Below are 7,445 nucleotides of genomic sequence, written 5' to 3' on the forward strand. Positions count from 1 at the left end.
ATCCCTTGGTTCTCATGTATCAAATTCCCTCAAGTATCCTGATTCGTTCTCTAATTCTTCCCGGTGCTCCTTTATCTTTACTTCGTTCATTTCCAATTCTTATGGTGGTTCGTTCAAGATTCTCTTCCATGGTTATCATATTAATTCATTCGTTGTTTCATCTTACCGGTTGTTCATGGAAGCCATTCTCAAGTTTATGTTATATCTCTCTTAATCTTTTCTACGAGAATAAGCAATATGTCAAATCCGTTGATTGTCATCAATTTAATTGGTGAAGGATAAGCATAATGTAATTCTTATTCTTGTTTCATCGAGTTTATTCAATTTCTGCTTTGCGGAGTGGTTCATTATATCACATTCTCGATTCGAGATGCGTTATCTTTCCTTCCGGAGTTCCAAGTTTCCACTTTATCTCGTCGCAAAGCTCCATTTCACCATTCCAAGGCTTCACCTTATATTCTCAACTTCCCTTTCTTTCTATCATCCTTTTATTACCGGAGTTCTCACGAAGGCTCTACATGATGGTTCATCAAGGAGTTAATTCCTTCTTGAAGTTTTCATTGAGATTCTTTTCAGAGGAACTCAAGCATTCTTCATCGTGCAATCCGGAGTGCAATTCTTTCTTCCGTATCATTAGAGGTGGTATTATGTCATTCTTGATATTTGAGCTCATGTTCCATGATTCACATGTTGTTAAGAATGAGATATTTTAAACCCATCAATCTCGTCATTAGAGTTATCTTGGGTTATAGTTCACCTAAAGCCTTCCCTAAGGATTGTTGCTAATTGTGGTACTCATAAATGACCCAATTTCTTCATTTATCCTCCCGGTGAAATAAGTTTCTTGTCTTCTTGTTCATATCAATCCAATCTTGTTTCCATTTATGGCAGGTTTTCACCTCAAGTTCTTGAGATGTTTTCCATAAGCCCACAACAAGCTTACTCTTTTTGTTGTGGATTTTTTCCAACAAGTCCGTTCGACCCTTCTCCTAAGGATGCCTTTGCAAGCTCATTTGAGGTAGAAGATGTTGTTTTCTACTCCATTCATTCCATTCCTTCCTCTCATACCTTCCGGAGGCGTTGTGATGTCGCTCTTTTCTCTATCTTGTTCCTTTCATATCTCGAATGGTGAGGATCGTGTTCTTTTCTTGCTTACCAATTTAACCGGAGTGTCATGTCCTTCATTCTAGTTCTCGCATCTTATCAAGTTTTGCGTCCCTTCTTATTCGCAGTGCTGCCCAAATTATATCATTCTTATTCCTTCTCTATCTTGTTTAACCGGAGTGTTGTGTCTATCATTCCTCTTCTAACCGGACTCTCATCAAAGTGCTTTCATTTTTCCAAGCTCATATTCTTTACCTTCCATTTCCAACCGGACTGTTGTCGTAATTGATCCTTATCGTTCCTTATACATCTCATTTCTACCGGAGTGCTTGCATGTACTTCTTGTCCATTGCAACCCTTTTCTTATGTCTTTCTACCTACAAGGTTCTAGTAATGTTCCTTGTTACTCTTTTTCTAACGGAGTGTTTCAACTTTGTTCATCTTCATTGTATTCTGTCTTTCTATTTGTTCAACCTTGCAAGGTTCTTTCGTTTCACTCGTTTGTCAAAGAAGCAACTTAGTTTTACCTCTCCTCTTCCTCTTACTTTTCCCTCCGGTGCCAACCTAGATCTCGGGACGAGATCCTCTCGTAGTGGTGGAGTGTTGTAACGCCCCAAGACCGGAGCTTCAGATGCCTTCCAGGGTTTCCGGGTTTCGTTGTGTGTTTTGTTTGGTCCGTTGCATTTCATCTTTGCATCATGTGCATTGCATCATGTCATCGTGCAACCCGTTTTAAAACTCACTAAATAAATTGCATGGATCTTCGGTCCATTTAAACCGAGGGAATTCACATGGTGATTCTCTTTATAACATATTCTCCCGATATTAGGGAGCTATATCAAATCTTCCATTTTCGGAATCACCTATAACACACTTGCAATTTATCACATGCCCTTTTCCGCTTCAAGTTTGGTCCCCACAGTTTTCCTGTAATTTCTTTTGTCACTTCCCCGAGCTCCACCTAAATTCTCAACATTTCTGGTACACTTCAAAACCCTAGCCCTAGTTCAAACCATTTGATTAAACTCAAATGAGTTTGAATTCATATCTTTGGATCTTGCCACTTCTAATTTTCTCGGACCATGCACATTTTTAAGAGTCCGGGAAAATTGTCCTCGTACCCAGATTCCGCCCCTACTGTCACTTTCTTTTCCTTCTCTTTCTCTGTTTTTGTTTTAAAAAGGAAAAAAGTGAGAGAGGAGGAAAGCCGGCCCAGCGGGGCCTCCCTCCCTCACGCGCCGGCCCAAGGCCAGGCCCAATCAGCAGCCCAGCCGCACCCCACTCCTTTTCTAACCCTAGCCCGATCCCCTCGTCATCTCCCTCTCCCTCGTTTCTCTCCCCTGCCGCAGCCAGGAAGCTCGATTCCCTCGATCCCATCTCCCCCTCGATTCCTCTCCTACCTCGCACCTCTGCTTCTCCTCGCATCACCCGGAGTGCTCTCGCGCCGCCACCGCGGCTCTGCCGGACACCGGCGACCAGGGGCGCCGCCACCAGTTCTCTGCCCTCGCGCGCAAGCTCAGCCTTGACCCGCCGAGCGCCTCTTCCACCTGCACCTCGTCGCGCCTCCCTCTGCTGCCACTCTAGCTGCTTGCCTCGTGCCTCTACGCCGCCGTCTCGCCATGGCACCCGGACCCGCCTCCCGCGCTCACATAGAGGGACGGGGCCCTTGCCTTCGTCCCCGGCCGGCCTCTCCTTCCTCCATCCCGTTCGCCTCCTCCCTCAACCACGCCGGCCACCGCAGCCGTTGCCGGCTGCTGCCCTCCGTCGCGCCATCCATCCGTCCAACTGCTGCCGGCTGCTGCTATGCCTATGCTGCGATACCTACCACTTGCTTATCATGCCTCCCATATTGATGAACCAAGCCTCTAACCCACCTTGTCCTAGCAAACCGTTGTTTGGCTATGTTACCGCTTTGCTCAGCCCCTCTTATAGCGTTGTTAGTTACAGGTGAAGATTGAAGTTTGTTCCTTGTTGGAACATGGAGATGTTGTTCCTTGTTGGAACATGTTTACTTGTTGGGATATCACAATACCTCTTATTTAATTAATGCATCTATATACTTGGTAAAGGGTGGAAGGCTCGGCCTTATGCCTGGTGTTTTGTTCCACTCTTGCCGACCTAGTTTCCGTCATATCGGTGTTTTGTTCTCTGATTTTGCGTTCCTTACGCGGTTGGGTTATAATGGGAACCCCTTGATAGTTCACCTTGAATAAAACTCCTCCAGCAATGCCCAACATTGGTTTTACCATTTGCCACCTAGCCTTTTCTTTCCCTTGGGTTCTACAGACTCAAGGGTCATCATTATTTTAACCCCCCCGGGACAGTGCTCCTCTGAGTGTTGGTCCAATCTGTCAGCCGCCGGTGGCCACCAGGGGCAACTCTGGGCTGGCCTACCGGAAGTTTGGACAATCTGATGTGCCCTGAGAACGAGATATGTGCAGCTCCTATCGGGATTTGTCGGCACATTCAGGCGGTGTTGCTGGACTTGTTTTGCCATTGTCGAGGATGTCTTGTAACCTGGATGCCGAGCCTGATCGGATTGTCTTGGGAGAAGGAATATCCTTCGTTGACCGTGAGAGCTTGTGATGGGCTAAGTTGGGACACCCCTGCAGGGATTTGAACTTCCGAAAGTCGTGCCCGCGGTTATGGGCAGATGGGAATTTGTTAATGTCCGGTTGTAGAAAACCTAAAGTTGACCTTAATTAAAATCCATCAACCGCGTGTGTAACCGTGATGGTCTCTTCTCGGCGGAGTCCGGGAAGTGAACACGGTGTTGGAGTTATGCTTGACGTAGGTTGTTCTAGGATCACTTCTTGATCATAGTTGTTCGGCCCTGCTTTTGCCTTCTCTTCTCGCTCTCATTTGCGTATGTTTAGCCACCATATATGCTAGTCGCTTGCTGCAGCTCCACCTCATACCTTTTACCCTTCCTATAAGCTTAAATAGTCTTGATCGCGAGGGTGTGAGATTGCTGAGTCCCCGTGACTCACAGATACTTCCAAAATCAGCTTGTAGGTGCCGTTGAACCGTACAGGTGACGCAACCGAGCTCAAGGAGGAGCTTTATGAAGATCTCGTTCTTTGTGTTGTTTTGTTTCCAGTTGATCAGTAGTGGAGCCCAGTTGGGGTCGATCGGGGATCTGTGTAGCATTTGGGGTAGTCTTCTTTTATTTTGGTTCCGTAGTCGGACCTTGATTGTATCTGGATGATGTAATGTTTTATCCATGTATTGTGTGAAGTGGCGATTGTAAGCCAACTATGTATCTCTTTCCCTTATGTATTACATGGGTTGTGTGAAGATTACCTCACTTGCGACATTGCCTTCAATGCGGTTATGCCTCTAAGTCGTGCTTCGACACGTGGGAGATATAGCCGCATCGAGGGCATTACACGGTATCTATCCTCAGTGGACCACTATTGTCAAGACAATACCCAACCCTGTCGGAGAGAAAAGGAAGAGATTTGCCCAAGAACAAGAGAGTGCTAGGAAGGATGTCGAGCGTGCCTTTGGTGTTTTGCAATCTAGATGGGGCATCGCTCGGTATCCTGCTAATACTTGGAGCGCGCAGAAACTATGGGAGGTGATGATTGGTTGTGTGATCATGCACAATATGATCGTAGAAGACGAGCACCCGGAACGTCTGTACGATCAAGGCTTTCAGTTTCAGGGTGAGAATGTTGTGCCTGAGTATGGAATAGCGGCAACATTTGAGCAATTCACTCTGTTTCATGAGGACTTGCGTGATTGGGAAACTCACGTGCAACTGCAAAATGATTTGGTTGAGCATATGTGGACTCATGTTGGCAACCAATAGATGTATCTTCTTTTATTCGTTTGCAAAACTATGTGAAACATTTTTATTTGTATTTGGCTTGTAAAACTATACTATTTATTTGGGTGGCTAAACTATTAACATTTTAATTTCACAATATGTTTGAATGCAAATCAATGTAAAATTGGGCGGCCAGCCGGCCACACCTGCACATATGGGTCGGTGCGTCGGGCGCGCTACCGACCCATATGAAAAATAGGGCGGACGCTGCGCAGGCGGACGACCCAAACGGACAAAAAGCGGACGAAATCACCGTCCGTTTGGGTCGGCCCGTTGGAGTTGCTCTAAGGCCCCTCCCAATGCTTCATCTTATGCAGGTGCTAAGTCTTTCACGTAGGCAAAAAATCTGATGTGGCGAGTTATTTAAGAGGGGAAAGATGAGTGTGGTGACCCTAGGAAGAAACAATGCTAAGCTCGTGAACCTAGACAAAACATTTAAAGGAAGGAAGCCCACCAATACATAAAGAGTTTTAGTTGCTAAATCATTAAATGAAGCAAGCTTAGCAACCATAAGCTAAGCATCTATGCATTGGGAAGTATAGTTGCTAAGCTATTTCATGTGCTTAGCACTTCATCTAAGCACTCGTGCATTGGCAGCAGTCTAACTGGGCGACTGACCATGAAATACTAGTATTTTCATGATGTGACGATGGATTAATTATTCGAGCCGACCATGATACTCAGGGTAATACTGTACGCTGCTATGGTTACCGCTGCCTCAAGCCTCTTTCAATGCAAAGGTGCTTAGACGAGGTGCTAAGTGCATTAAATGGCTTAGCAACTTAACTTCACAATGCATAGGTGCTTAACTTGTTGCTAAGCTCACCTTATTTCTGGGGTCACCAAAGTGTTGTCTCTCCTTATTGATTGTTATGCCATGTCATATTTTCGTTTATGTGGCGTGCTTAGCACCTGTCCATAGTGGAGCACTGAGAAGGGCCTCAGAGATGGCGAACAAACATATCGAATAACGACAATGTGATTGTGGCGTTGCGTGCGAACCAACCTGCGGTGTGCACATGGTTAGAAAGAGAGTGATATTCACTGTTTACTAGGATTTAAGTCCTAAACATGACAGCAGATTTTACTGCCGTCGTATTGGACGATGGAGATGTACGCAGGAGCAAGATGTGGCAGCTTCATCACCGCGCTTACTTTCTACTCATTGTAAGGGCATCTTCAATGTTTATCTATACACTGGATATCGTATCCGTCCAAAGACAAGGGAACCTGTCCGTGAACACGGATATGGGAGCCGGCCGTCCAAAGTTGTTCATCGATAAAGTAAATTTGAAATTCAAATATGTCCGTTCGAAAGCGCGTGCCGGATCTGACAGCAGCAGCTGATCGCATCATTGCGCGATCAAACCAAAAAGGCGAAGTATACTTAGTTTTTACATGCTCGGTCACAAAGAAAAAATATAGGAAAATGCTAATTTTCATCCGGCTAAAATCATTTCACTTTCATCCGTTTTTCTGCCCGTTCGATGCTTCTGTCAAGATTCGTGCTTCCCCCTCCTTCTCCTGGTTGTTTGTTATCGGGCTCCCAACCTTCTCCCGAAGACCCATTAATCATGACGGGTAGCGTGTTCTAGTCAGGTCCCCCCCCCCCCGAATTTCCTTTTTCTCCGCTGCTGACTTTGTCCGTTTTCATTCCCCATTTCGAGCGGCGTGAGCTTGAGGCACTGAATCATGGCGATTTTTGGCTAGAGATCTAAGTCGTTGATCTCCCGAGGGCGGGCTGGTGGTTAGGCGTTCGGTCCTCCTTCCCCCTTCCCATCCTTGCTTCCTTGTCCTCAAGCGCACGCAGAGAGGCGAAATCTATGCCATGGCGATCCGGCTATGTTGTCTTCTCTGCTTCGCTTGACTTCGGCCGCTCCTCATTTCCCCTGTGTTGATCTGCGAGCTATGTGTCCCCCTCCTCATCCTCCATCCATGGTTGGTTTTGTAAGTATCATTTCCCCCCTTTGTTCCTCCCCTTGTTTTTCCTGTTTGATTTTTTCTAGATCCGGTGAATCCTGTATGTTCCCCTGTGTAGTTGTGATTCCAAGATGTTTTGAACGTTGCAGGTGTGTGGTTTGATATATGTAGTGGTGGATCCTTCCTGTATATTTTTGATTTTTTGTGCTTCCAGATTGAGCTCTAGTTGTCACTGTGACGAGTAGCTCCTAGTTGCGTTCAATTTCTTTAGTGGATCCATCTTGAAGTTGTCGCTGGACCTTCCTAGTTGCACTACACAAAAAATACACTTCCGTGATGATACGTGTTTGTCACAGTAGGTCGCATTTTCTGTCATGTATGTACATCCATGACGATTTTATGACGGAATCAAGATAGTCATACCTGTGCTGTCGTAGAAGTATTCCATGACATTACCAAAATTATCATCACGGAAGTGTCCACTTCCATGACGATAAATCCCGCATCACAGAAGTGCTTTCATCAAGGGTGACCGACACGTGGCATCCACCGTAACGGAATGCCGTTAAGCTATCGGGTCGGGTTTTGG

This window comes from Triticum aestivum, chromosome 3A (genome assembly GCF_018294505.1).
Source record: "Triticum aestivum cultivar Chinese Spring chromosome 3A, IWGSC CS RefSeq v2.1, whole genome shotgun sequence".
In the NCBI taxonomy this organism is placed as follows: domain Eukaryota; kingdom Viridiplantae; phylum Streptophyta; class Magnoliopsida; order Poales; family Poaceae; genus Triticum; species Triticum aestivum.